Here is a 14,152-nt window from a genome sequence, read left to right as displayed (position 1 = left end):
GAAGCACAGTAGGTTGAAAATTGCCAGTGGGAAGGGAAAAAATCAGGCACAGATAGAGCCTTTTCAAGCTGTAAAGAGGTCAGTGGGATACCACTGGGAACAGGGATGAAGCTTCAGGGTTTTTCATTATTGTTATTTACATAAACCACCCAGAGAGTAATGTGAGCTGCTCAGTCCATAACTGTGCACGAATTGGTAGACTCAAAAAGAAAAATGCAATCACATAGTAGAAAGAACCAAATCAATGAAGCACATGCATAACAAGCAGTCGGAGGAGACAGATCTCAAACAAACAAACAAAAATCTCTTTTAAAGAAAACAAATTGTGGGAAAATTATGCTGCGCAGAAATCAAAAACTGCTCCAACAAACCTCCATCAGAAAGTTTTATCTATGTTCTAGACCTGGCCTTTATGATTGGGTCAGAGAGGGTGCCATAGAATTGCCAACTGAAACACTAGAATTATATTAGTAGTTGAGCATTTTTTAATGTAGAAAAATATATTTCATATAGAAGGTATAAGATATGCCACGATTGTTACTGAGAGACACTAACATCGTTTCAAAATATCTGTTTTGAAAATATATTGTTCATGATGTCTCAGGTTGTTTTTTGTTTCTGCTTCTAAGTAACCTTTCTCCTCAATACTATCAATGAAACTGCAATAAAAATAAAATTCATAATTTATATTAATGAGAGAGAATTTAAAATGCTAATGTAACTTATTTTATCATCTATTTCTTAAAAGTGTATAATGTCCTTTTCATCATGGACCGGCAGATACAATCAGTGACCCACTGAGAGTATTTCTTTACAGTGTCTTTCAGCAGAAGATCCCAGGAAAGATGAATGTACAGAGAAAGATATGTATGCATAATGCCTATAGCATGTTTTATCAGGTGAAATTCACCCATGGGAAGTAAAAAAATACCTCTATAGGCAAATGTCTACAATCTGGCAAAAGAAGCACTAGATGATACTACCATAATGCTAGTTTGATCAATGGCAAAAGCTACTAACAAGGAAAATAAAATAACAATATGCTTATTTTAAAATTCATGACAATGTCAGTGTGTGCTCTTGTATTCTATAATCTGGTAATAGGAAATGAGAGCATGTTAGATACTGCTAGACAAAGCCCTTTGTATTCCAGCTGCTAGACCAGTGCTTAACACATAATAGGTAGTCAACTTACTAGAAAAACATATATCATAGCCCTCAAGAACTTCTAAGGAAGTTATAATTTGTAAAAATAAGTGTTTTGCATTTAGAAATTCACTGCATGATTCCTTATAACTCAAGTGATTTACAAAATAGAAGTTTCCAATTGTTTCTGTGAGCTACAGAAAAGGATGACTTTTTAAGGAAAGTACATTATATGTACTTACATTCCAATTTTATTTTCTGAGTGAAATAGTAAAATATACTGCACAAATGGGTGGAGTAAAAAGTGCATTTGATTTTTTAAATCTCAGCTTGAATAATGTAAGGTGGTCATAGCTTAGAGAAGAAATTTTCCTTATGTGAAATGATTTGTTATTTGGCAAGAAAATAACAAGAGTCATTCTTTTTATTTTCTGGCAAAAATAAATTATCTAAGACAGGAACAAGTGACTTTGCACTAATGCACTTCCCAATTAAATTATATGGCGATATTTCAAAACTATAAGCAGGGAAGCGATTGGCTGAAATTATACCTCCTTATACTGAAATAGAAGATGATATCTAAACATCTTAGATCCTCAAGTCAAATGGGTTGAAGAATTCCAACCTCTTTTTTGCTTAGGGCTTGATTAATTCCTATACTAGGACTGGACAAAGCTCATAGCATAATCCAATTAAATCCTATTAATGATACTTGGAAACTCAGAAGGAGGCTATTCGAAAGACACATGGAAGCTTAAAAGTGCCTGTCAATTTGTAGAAAGTGGAAGGAGAACTCTTGCCCTGGACAAGAATTTCTGATGACTGCACTATTCTGGAAAAGCTGCTAGATCAGGTGAGTAGAGTCAAGCTCTGAATAGAGAAAATATGTCTTAAAAGTGAACAAACATATTAACATCAGATGTGAGGAATTAATCAGATCTGGGGAACTGCAGAGCTGCTCCAGAGAGCCAGAAGGGAGTTGGCTCCAAGTGCTTTGTGGGAAGGTTGTGGGAACAAATTCCTTGCAAAGACAAACAAACAAACAAAAAAATTAATCAAAGGAACCAGCTGATAGACCCCACAACAATGTAGGGACTTGAAACTCTTAAATATGGAGGTGAATTGTTACAGTAATTTGAATTTAAAAAAAACAACTAGGGGATCTGGTGGTAAACTGCTATACTGATACAAGAAGATTAGGGGTTTAGATTCCCTAAGGTTGCAGTAAGAAAAATGGGGGAAACAAGCAAAATAAAGAGTGCAATTGGTAATGATAACATAAGTACCAAAGTGGAACAAAAATTAAAGTCTCTCTAATAACAAACATGAAATATAGTCAATATAGATTAAAATAATGGTCACTTAAGCAAACAGTTGGAATTAGTGTCAAAAGTGTGAGTTATTTGATCTCCACATTGTCAGGAAGGGTACATTATACTTGATCTATTACTGAAACCATTGGACCAAATATTATTACAGCTCTCATTGGGACAAGGCATGCAAATAAGGCACCTAGTCTATTTATAGAAAAAGGAAAACATTCTATAGGATAAAGAGAGTATAAATATAATGTTATATTACATATATATAAAAGATAGACTAGTTTACCAAATCTCTTAGAAAATGAAATGCTACTAACTTGGTCATCTGTTCCAACTAGAATATGTATGTAATTAATGTCCTTGCTTTAAATTGTTTGACCCTGATATTAATAGCATTGGCTACTCTTTAACACTGCTATTATTCATAGAAGACCTGTTTCAAAGGTAAAACTAGCTTATTAAGCTAAATCTGTTTACAAGGATAAAAATTGAATGTTTTCTTCTCACATAATAGATCACATCTGTCCTTTACATATGACTCTCAATAATTAAAGATTATTTTGGAAGCAGATTTCAGTGTCACATGTCACTGAATTTGATAATAATTCACTTTTTAAATTTTTATTTTCTGGCATGCTTTTATTTTAATAAAGTTACCAATAATACATTGTCTCCTGAGGTAGCTAATATGTTTTATTTATATTTAAACAATTATTTAAACTTTATATTTTTCCAGTGCTTCTTCATCTATAACTATGAATGTATTTAATTTTAAAATTTAAATAGTTTTATTTTCTTTTGAAATAAGAGCACTTTCTGACATTGTGTTCCTCACAATGAATGCAACTTGCATTTATATGTATTTTCAATAATTTTATTGTCATCTTATTCATTTCCCAGACACTTTATTTTTCTTTAAATTTTTTTCTCTTCCTCAGTTATCTATTCAAGTTGATTTCAGATCTGTCATTTACATTTGCATAAACTACTGATGAAGCTGAGGCAGTTGAATGATTATAAGAAAACAAAATGTGTCTAATCTGTTTAAACCTCACTAACATAAACACATTTTAGTATATTCATCTACCAGTTTTAGAACTGATAATATGGTTGACATCTTAAAACTTACTATCCATACTCCAACCTACTTTAAGATGACAGTTGCCTTTAAGGCTAATAAAAATTTTCAACCATAACACCCAAAATTTGTTTGGGTATGTAAAGTGGTACTACTCAAAGATTAATAGTAGGATATACATACTGATAATGCAAACTTCCATTCCATCATGCTAGTAGGAAGTTGATGATAAATAAGATAATCTAAGGCAAAATGCTTATTTTCTTGGGTTACGTTTTTGCAAATATCATATGTAGTCTTTTAAAATTAGATTCTAAACATTTATTTTTGGTGCTGTGTATAATTTATTTTAAATCATTCATATTAAAATGTCTGTTACAATTTTAGATTGATTTTAAAATATAAAACATACTATCACTTCTTTTGAGTATTGACATAAATTCAATTTTTTGACACAACAAATAATTAAATGTTAATGAATTAATGTGTCACTAAATGCATTTCTAGTTGTTAGATTAAAAAAAATTTTTAGGTTTACTCTCTTATCAACTTTAATATAGGCAACACAGTAGTAATTATAGTCACCATTTATACATATTATTCATATGATTAATTTATTTTATAACTGGAAATTTATAATTTTCTCCCCCTCCAGACATTTAAACCATACCCCCACCACCCTAACCTCTTACAATCTATTCTCTGTATCTATGAGCTTGGCTTTTATTTTGTTTTGTTTTTTAGATTCCATATATAAGTAAAATCACGCTGTATTCGTCTTTCTCTGACTTATTTCACTTAGCATAATGTCCTCAAGATCCATCCATATTGTTCCTAATGGCAATATTCTATTGTTCTTTATAGCTGAGTAGTATTCCATTGTCTATACATGTACATCATATCTTCCTTATCTAGTCATTCATTGGTGAACACTTAGGTTGTTTCATATCTTGGTTATTGTAAATAATGTTGCAATGAACATGCAGTTGCAAATATTTTTGTAGTTTGTGTTTTCATATATTTTGAAAAATACCCCAAAGTGGAATTTTTGGATCATATGATAGGTTGCTTTCTCATTTTATTGATGATCTCCTTTGCTTTGCCAAAGCTTTTTAGTTTGATATAAGACCACTTGTTTATTTTTGTTTTGTTGCCTTGTTATCAGAGTCAGATCTAAAAGTTATTGCCAAGACTAATGTTAAGAAGCTTACTGCCTACGTTTACTTTGAGTACATTTTTGTGTATGGTATAAGGCAGTAGTCTAGTTTCATTCTTTTGCATGGTTGTTCAGTTTACTAACATAATATTTTATTTTATTTTATTTTTATTATTTTGTTGTTAATCCTCACTCAAAGATATTTCCTCCATTGATCTTTAGAACAAGTGGAAGGAAGATAAGGAAAAGGAATGAGACAGAGAGACAGAGAAAGAGAGAGTCATTGATATGAGAGAGACATGTCAATTGGTTACCGCCCAAATGTATCCCAACCAGAGCTGGGATTGAACCCCCAACCCAGGTATGTGCCACTGACCTGGAATCAAACCTGTGACCCTTTGGTGTCCAGGCAGGCGTTCTAACCATTGTGCAACACCAGCCAGGGCCTAGGAATATTATTTAATGATACATATTTATGATGTGTGTGTGTGTGTGTGTGTATATATATACACATTGTGAGTATAAAATATATATGTACCTTGATGTAAGCTTCTATTTGTGTATACCTTGATGTAAACATATTTGTTTACATACATGTATATAAACAATAGGTGATAGTATTTTTCAATGTATATTATTTAAAATGAATATTTCAATTTTCTTCCACTGTGTATTATTTAGAATTGATATTTATAGTTTCTAATACATTAAAACAAGCATACAGTGTGGGGCAAAATTAGGTTTTCAGTTGTTCCAGTGGAAAATATACCAATAATTAATAAATACTAAGACAAAAATAAACTCTGTGTTTTGTAATATATTGGACAATACTTCCAAAGTTATTTATATTTTTATACATGTTCAATTTTAAATTTTTGTATCCTATATTAATTTTTTATTCCAGAATAGCATAGCACTACAAACTCATACTTAAATCAACATACATTTATCTTACCGTTTCCGAAGGTAAGGAAATAGAGCATAGGTCATAGAGCATAGGAGGAATAAAGTAAGCCACTGTTTTTTGTTTGTTTATTTGTTTTTAATCTTTATTGTTGAGATTATTAAAAATGTCCCTCTTTTTTCCCTATTGTCCCCCCTCCACCCAGTTGTCTGTGTCCATAGGTAATGCATACATGCATTCAAGATCTTTGTTTAATCTCTTCCAGTTCCCCCTACCCCCTTTCCCTTTGAGAGTCATCAGTCTGCTCCATTTCCATGTTTTTTTATTCTATTTTATTCCCCAGTTTATTTTGTTCATTAGATTGATTATTCATTTATTTTGATTTTTAGATTTAATTGTTGGTAAGTATGTATTTGTTGCCATTTTGTTGTTCATATTTTTTTTTATCTTTTTCTTTTTCTTCTTCTTCCTCTTCTTAAAGAATACCCTTCAACATTTCATATAATACTGGTTTGGGGGTGCTGAACTCCTTTATCTTTTTCTTGTTTGTGAAGCTCTTTACGTGACCTTCAATTCTGAATGATAGCTTTGCTGAGTAAAGTAATCTTGGTTGTAGGTCCATGTTATTCATCACTTTGAATATTTCTTGCCACTCCCTCTGGCCTGCATAGTTTCTGTTAAGAAATCAACTGAGAGTTGTATGGGCATTCCGTGATAGGTAACTCACTACATTTCTCTTGCTGCTTTTAAGATTATCTCTTTGTCTTTAACCCTTGGTATTTTAAATATGATGTGCCTTGGTGTGGTCCTCTTTGGATTCCTCTTGTTTGGCACTCTCTGTGCTTCTTGGACTATTAAGTCTATTTCTTTCACCAGGTAGGAGAAGTTTTCTGTCATTATTTCTTCAAATAGGTTTTCAATATCTTGCTCTCTCTCTTCTACTGGCACCACATAATTAGAATGTTGGTATTCTTGAAGTTGTCCCAGAGACTCCTTATACTATCTTCATATTTATGGATTCTTATTTCATTGATCTCTTCTGGTTGATTTGATTCTCAAAATTCTCTATTCTACTGTTGAATCCCTGTATATTATTCTTTATTTCAGTCAGTGTATGCTTAATTTCTGACTAGTCCTTTTCTATTTTGTTTGGCATTCTCACTAAGATCCTTGAAAGCCTCACTAAGTCCCTAGGAGGTTTCTAGAAGATTCTTGAGTAACCTTATAACCATGATTTTGAACTCTACATCCAGTAGTTTGCTTTTTTCCATTTCTTTCATTTGTGACATGTTTCTTTGTCTCCACATTTTTGCTGCTTCCCTATGTATTAGGTAGAGTTGCTATATCTCTTTGATTTGATAGAGTGGCCTTGTGTAGTAGGTGTCCTATAAGGCCCAGTGGCTCAGCCTCCCCAATCACCTGAGGTGGACACCCTAGGTGCACCCCTTTGTGGGCTGTGTGCACACTTTTGTTGTAGTTGAGACTTGATTGCTGTTGGTGTTACTGGGAGGAATTGACCTCTAGGTCAATTGGCTGTGAGGACCAGCTGGGACTACAGTGGGAGAGTTGCTGTGCAGGAGACACCCATATGGAGCATGATTTGCTTCATTGGGGCTTTGGTGCTCATTGAATCTGCCCCTTGAGTGTGTTGCTTATGGATGTGTAGAGTTATAATATAGTATGTTCTGACACTGACCATTGGGTATACTGGCTCTTGGGTCTCCGGGGAGGAGTAAAGTAAGCCACTATCTGGGGCCATCCAGCAGGATATACAGAGAGATCTGCAGATCCCTCCTCTTTGTATCAGGTTTGAAAGTGCCCAGATAAGGGCCAGCTGTGAAGCAAGGCAGGCTGGTGCTGGTGCAAGGTCTTGAGCCTTTTATTGATAGGTTTGGTGCTCCTTGACACAGCTGAAGCTTGTTTGACAGATTTTAGACTGAGTAAGGACAGGCCATTCATATGAAAAATCTGCTGCACACAGGTTGGGTGGGCTGCAAATTGGATGGGGTGGGGTCTCAGGGAATCACCAGGGCAGAGCAAACAGAAATGGCTGCCAGTCAGCCCTGCAAATGGGAAGATCCCAGCATAGGAATAATTATCCCTGAAAATACCTCCATCTGGGAGAAAACCTCCCACGAGTTCCTGCCCTGATGCCAGATAATCCAGTTCCTCCTTGTATGTGTCTGGGTCCCCCAGAGCCTTGCCCTGGTGCTGGAGCTCAGAGGAAGCAGAACCTTGTAAGTTTAGTTTGTGGTGCCAGCCTTTTAAGAGGAGTAGCTGGGTTTCCAGCAGCCTGTTTATCACTGAGCTCCAATTAGCACTGGTTTTTACAGCCAGTAGTTACAGAGACTTCTTTTCCAAGCTCTGGGATGCTGTACTGGGCTTCTGGTGTGGGGCTGGGACCCCTTTCTTCTCAAGGGTGGCCTCCACAGAGATGATCTGCCTGCTGATTAAAAAAGCAGCACACGTGGGTGTCAGACCAGCCCGTTCCATGCCTCCACACCTCTGCCAGTCTCAGTGTGCTTTCTTCTTTACTTCTCTAGTTGTAGGACTTCCATTCAGCCAGTTTTCTGGTGGTTCTGGATGATGGTTGTTCTGTAGTTCAGTTGTAATTTGGATTTGTTTGTGGGAGGCGGCGATTACAGGTGTTTACCTATGCTACCATTATGTTTCTCATCTAACATCTTTAATTGAAGAGATTATAGTTTTCCCCATTATATGTCCTTGTCTCTGTTACAAATTAATTGTCTTTTTATATGGTTTACTTCAGGGGTGTTTATTTTGTTTCTAATCTAGGTATCTGTTTTTATACTAATACCATACTCTTTTGATTACTACAATGTCATAATATAGTTTGAAGTTAGGGAGTGTAATGTCTCCAACTTTGTTTTTCTTACTCAAGTCTGCTTTGGTTATTCGAGGTCTTTTGTGGTTCCATATAAATTTGAGAATTGTTTTGTGGGAAGAGCTCAGGAGATTTATCTCAGTGCTGCGGCAGATGCAATGGCGTGAGCACACTCCGCCTATACAGGCTTCCTCGGCACACCAGGAAGTGGCATCGCCCGCCTGAGAAGACCCCCTGGAGCCCCCACATAGTACCCTGGTCTTTCCTACTATTGGTTGCCCTATGGATGTTGTAAACTTCTGATTGGTCTGGAATGTTATATATACTGCTGCACTCACACAATAAAGTTGGATTTGCGTCACTGAACCGTCCCCGGAGTCGGGCATGCTTCGTTAGGACTCCGTTCGGCCTCACCCCCGCGGACCCCCTGTATCAGCTGGCGCCACGAACAGGGATTCCCGGATCAAAAGGAAAGTCGGCAGGCAAGCCTAAGGTCGGGTGAGTGCCCCTCTGTAACTATGGGAAACTTTCGGACGCTCCATGCGTCGTTACAGAGCAGGCGAGTAAAGGTAACAGAAAGGGAGCTACAAAAGCTCTGGGCTATCCTAATAGCATTTAACCCCTGGCTCTCTGCCATCGGCGGTGCGGGCGGGGGAACAGAAGACCCTTTACCTCCCTATTCCCCTCCAGAGCCCTCTGCCCCCACAGATTCCTGGGCTGTTTTCGATAAGACAAAAGAAGTTTCTCAAAGCTCAAGGAAGGCTGAAACTGAGAGAGAAAAAACCTCTAGCGAGGTGAAAGCAGGGAAGTCTCACCAGGAGGCTTCCTGCCGGAGTCACTCCCTCGCTCCCCTAGCAGAGGGAACAAAAAGTTTAACTGCCCATCTGCCCCAAAGTAAGAAAAAAAAAAAAAAAAAAAAAAAAAGGGGGCCGTTGCCATGGAGGTTGCCATGGAGAGCAGGGAGAGAGAGTTCTTTGTTGATTTTTGCTTATCTAAGGTATGCGAGGACCCTAGCTACTAGCAGACAAACTTATCTCTGTCCAGTTTTCTTCTCTTTAACCCTTCCAATACTAAATTAGACTAATACAATATACTTAAGATTACACAAGAAAGGAAGCACCTACTTTTATTAATCTAAAGAAATGCTGAATGTTTAACTTGCCAACTAAAAGTTTAAAGTTCTAGTTAAATTAAATTGGGAAAAATTATAATTGTGGTAACTAAATGTCTAAAATATAGAAAGAAAATCTTGTCAGTTTTAATTTAATTGATATCTCTTAATAATTATAAAAGGTATATAATCTTTAAATCATATATATACATATATATTTGATGGTCTTCCAAGTTGGATTTCAAAACTATAACCAAGGAATGACTTTGGGACATTTCATGGGCCCTGAAATGTTTTCAAAAGTTTATTCTCTCTTCTTAAAGGATTTTTAATAAAGCCAATTTAATATACTTGAAATCACATGGAAAGCTTTATCAAATATAAATTAATAAATATATTTTAAGTTTTTGCCTCTAAGAAAGGGAAAAACAAGTTATTTTGTTTGATATTTCTTAAAATACAGCAGTAGAATTTTAAGATGTAATTTAAAATAACAAAAGCTCCTCGCCACTGCATTTTAAATTAGGCTGGAGGTGAGGCAGCGCTTGCACCTCGTGAATCAGACATAAAACTTTACTAAATTTACTAACTTTATTAATAAACATATCTACTATAAGAAGCCAGTATCTTTGTAAGCAATTGAATCCTAGTAAAGTAAAATTCTTCTAAAAAAGTTACTGAAGGCTTCCCATGATCCCTCTGTATATGCAAATAAGCCGAAAGGGAATGCTGTTTAAAAATATTATTTTAAATTTAATAAAAAAGAGAAATTTAAAAATTTTGAAATATCTTCCACTAATATTTATAGGATAATCTAATAATTTGCTGTTAAAATACCAAATCTGAAAGTACAGTCACCATAAATGTTTAATGACTTTGACTTGGAATACATGGCCTTGTGGTACTATCAGTCAACATCCAGAAAGTAACCCTGTAGGTTACTTAGTGTAAAAGAAAAAAGATTTTTTTTTTAATTAAAGTTCTCCAAGTTTAACCCAGCAGAAGGAGGACGAGCCAGACAACAAACAGCCTGGAGACCACATGGGGCATGGTAAAGAAGACTGTACAGAGAACGTCTTTCTTGCCATGCTAGCAGTAATCATCTGTATGGTATAATATTACCTAGGGCAAATGTGGAAGTATTTCAGACTTATGCACCTGACCCTTCATGGGTAAGAACCCTTACATGGGCTGATTCTTCCAGGAGGACCACAGGTGGGGCAAGGAAGCATATGGACAAGGTATTATTACACAGCTGTTGCCACCCAGCTTCCCTTTTGTATGACTCTAAATCAAGCCACTGCTCCCTTGTGTGTAAAATTAAAGAGAGATTTTTGGCCAGCCTGGACCCCAAAGAACGGGGAAGAAACGGCTCAAGTACATGTATTATCTCTACTTGCTCCGGGGAAAGGTGCAGAAAAAATAAGTGTGCTAAGGCACCCCCTCCCCCCCCCCCACACACACACACTAAGCCTTTACGTAAATGGTCTTATGTATGGAATCCCACTGAGGAAGAAGTTAATTGGCAAGACTGTTATAGTAATTATCCTACCACCAGCAAACTTAATAATTTTTTTTCTTTATAGACTGGAGCCCTTATGGTTCTCTGTATAGTATCCTTACATGATATTGTTCTACAATGTCATTATTGTACATTTATCCCAAACAAGCTTACAAACTAATTCTTTGAATGTTTGGCAGAAATTTAATAAGGACATTAAAGGATTTAATCCCTTCCACTGTGTGGAAGGCCCCCTGGGAAGGCACTTAAGCATTCTATATTGACCTCTCTTGCCCTTTTTGCCAAGGGGGTCCCTCTTCCAATTGCCCACAGCTGTTATCTGAGCTCTTCGTTCAAACTGGGATCATGAAAATCTGGTACCATGGATCTGTCTCTTGCCCAATGGCATAAGCTGGGCCCTAAGGAACCTGGGTTCCCTATGATCAATGCCAGGGCCCCGCCAGCAGGCGAGGGGATCCAAAGGCAGTTGCTGGACATGGAGGCCACAGGGGCATAGACTACCAAGGAGACAGAACTGTACCTCACATCACCCTGCTTGGCCCCGAAGGATGGCTGGTTAGTCAAAGACGGGTAAGATTCCTCGAGGAGGAACAACCTAAGACAGGCACAGTCGCAGAGGGGCCAGCAGAAGAGAACTTGGGGGTCAACAGAGGTGGAGCACAGATCCTCACCCCCCCCCCCCAACTATGCAGGGGCTTGAACACTCGCCCCTTCTGAGGGAGGTCTCCTGCCCCCATGGCTGCTGCGCTTCCCACGTCCAGCTCAGATCGGTACCCAGGTAACAGAAAGAGACTTGGCCCAGCTGAGATCAGTACCCAGACAACAGAGACTTGGCTGACAACAACTACCCTATATCTACAACCAGCCTAACACCAGGAATGCTCAGGGCTTTCTCAAGGATGCAAAATAATCCTTTCCATTAACATTTACGGTATAAACTAAGATTGTTTTTAAAGTATTAAATTTGACAGTAAAATAGCAGTCAGGTTTTCAGATTAAAAATTGGCTCAAGAAGTATTAACCAAAATTTTCATTTCATGGAAAAATTGCTTAACATACAATGAACCTAAAACAGTCATATTTTTGTGCAAAAAATTAAAATTTAAAATTATCTAGACTGCATTACAAAAATTTTCCAAAAGCCTCCTCATAATGAAATCAAAAAAGGGGGGATAGTGGAAAAATACCGTGTAAGGAAAAATATCCTGTAACTAAATTACATCTAGAAAAATTTTTTCATTTATAATGCTAACAGGGAGACACCCAGGAAAACACACATGGTGTCAAAATAAGCCAAAGGAAAATCATTTGGGCAAATATAAAAAGGACTACAAGTAAGATTTCCTTCATTAACCTTTGGTCGAGAATACGTTTGTATGTTTTCAGAAAACAACTCCAAGACCGCGTGGATTCCTGCCCGTAACATCAAACCCTGCACCAAGAGCGATGAGCTGTAGACCACCACCACCACCATTACCCCCGGTAGAGGAAATGGAGGACCTGACCATAGAGGACAACCAGCCCCAGCGGCGGAGACGACCAAGACACCGATGAGCCCACAACATTACCTGGGGAGACATCAAGAACCTACAGGATCAAGCTGCATGCATGGCACCAGAAGGCAATGCGTCAGAAGGGACATTATTCCTATTAATGTGTGCCATCATAACAGCAAACTCTCAGGCGCGAGCACAACATGTATGGGTGGCCATACCTCATCCAAGGGTGCTCATGCCTGTCAGCGCCAACAGCCTACAATTCCCCGCTGTCCAAGTGTCTGACTGCTCTGTGGACTTACCCTGTGATGGAACGGAACTGGTCTCATTGCCATAGACTGGGACGGTATGGGCTGATAGCAGTAGCCCTAACCTCCTTAAGTGGACTCTAGATAATGGGACTGCCCTGGGACAAGGGTGGATATACCTAGCACCTCATGCAGTAATACCCGAGTGAAACCCGTTGAGTTTAGTTTCTTAAGTGATGCCCTCAGCCGTCTAACCTCCTGGTTAAACCCAGCCAACCTCCTCATCTTGGGAGTCATGATAATAGGATTTGTCATAGGAATAGTATTATTTCGCTGTTTATACAACATGTTCAATAAGCTAAGTGCTCAGCAAGCCATGATCATACACGTCCAGCAGGCGCTAATAAGAAAAGAAGGGGGAGATGTGGGAAGAGCTCAGGAGATTTATCTCAGTGCTGCGGCAGATGCAATGGCGTGAGCACACTCCGCCTATACAGGCTTCCTCGGCACACCAGGAAGTGGCATCGCCCGCCTGAGAAGACCCCCTGGAGCCCCCACATAGTACCCTGGTCTTTCCTACTATTGGTTGCCCTATGGATGTTGTAAACTTCTGATTGGTCTGGAATGTTATATATACTGCTGCACTCACACAATAAAGTTGGATTTGCGTCACTGAACCGTCCCCGGAGTCGGGCATGCTTCGTTAGGACTCCGTTCGGCCTCACCCCCGCGGACCCCCTGTATCATTGTTTGTTCTATTTCTGTAAAAAATGGCATTGGGATTTTGATAGGCATTGCACTGAATCTATAATTGCTTTGGGTAATTGGACATTTTAACAATACTAATTTTTCCAATCCACAAGCATAGAATATCTTTCCATTTGCTTATGTCTTCTTCATTTGTTTTTATTTTTATCAATGTCTTATAGTTTTCTGTGCACATGTGTTTTCCTGCTTGGTTAAATTTATTACTAGGCATCTTATTATTTTGATACAATTATAAATGTGGGTCGTTTTTTTTGTTTGTTTGTTTTAATTTCTCTTTCTGGTAGTTTGTTGTTTGTATTTAGAAAGGCAACTGATTTTTGTATGTTGATTTTGTATCTTGAAACTTTACTGAAATTGATTATTAGTTTTAACAGTTTTTTTGGTGGAGTCTTTAGGGTTTTCTATACATAAAATCTTGTCATCCGCAAATAGTCATAATTTTACTTCTTGCTTTCCAATCCCCATGCCTTTCATTTCATTTTCTTGCCTAATTGCTCTGGCTAGAACATTCACTAATGTGTTGGATAAAAGTGGCAAGAATACGTATTTTTGTCTT

General features: G+C 37.5%; 1 protein-coding gene and 1 long non-coding RNA gene across 4 annotated transcripts in view; one reads left to right on the top strand and one right to left on the bottom strand.

Moving 5' to 3' along the window:
- CADM2 (cell adhesion molecule 2) overlaps positions 1–14,152 on the bottom strand; it is a 1,200,411-nt gene that overhangs the window by 336,352 nt on the left and 849,907 nt on the right. The window lies entirely within an intron of this gene.
- Positions 8,573–13,505, top strand: LOC139003768 (uncharacterized). Its single transcript, XR_011470302.1, has 2 exons — positions 8,573–8,949; positions 12,529–13,505. It is a non-coding gene; the product is annotated as an uncharacterized lncRNA (long non-coding RNA).

This window comes from Myotis yumanensis, unplaced genomic scaffold (genome assembly GCF_028538775.1).
Source record: "Myotis yumanensis isolate MYYU_CA2020_CCGP unplaced genomic scaffold, mMyoYum1.0.hap1 SCAF_2, whole genome shotgun sequence".
NCBI lineage: Eukaryota > Metazoa > Chordata > Mammalia > Chiroptera > Vespertilionidae > Myotis > Myotis yumanensis.
This window is presented reverse-complemented; position numbering and strand designations above follow the sequence as displayed.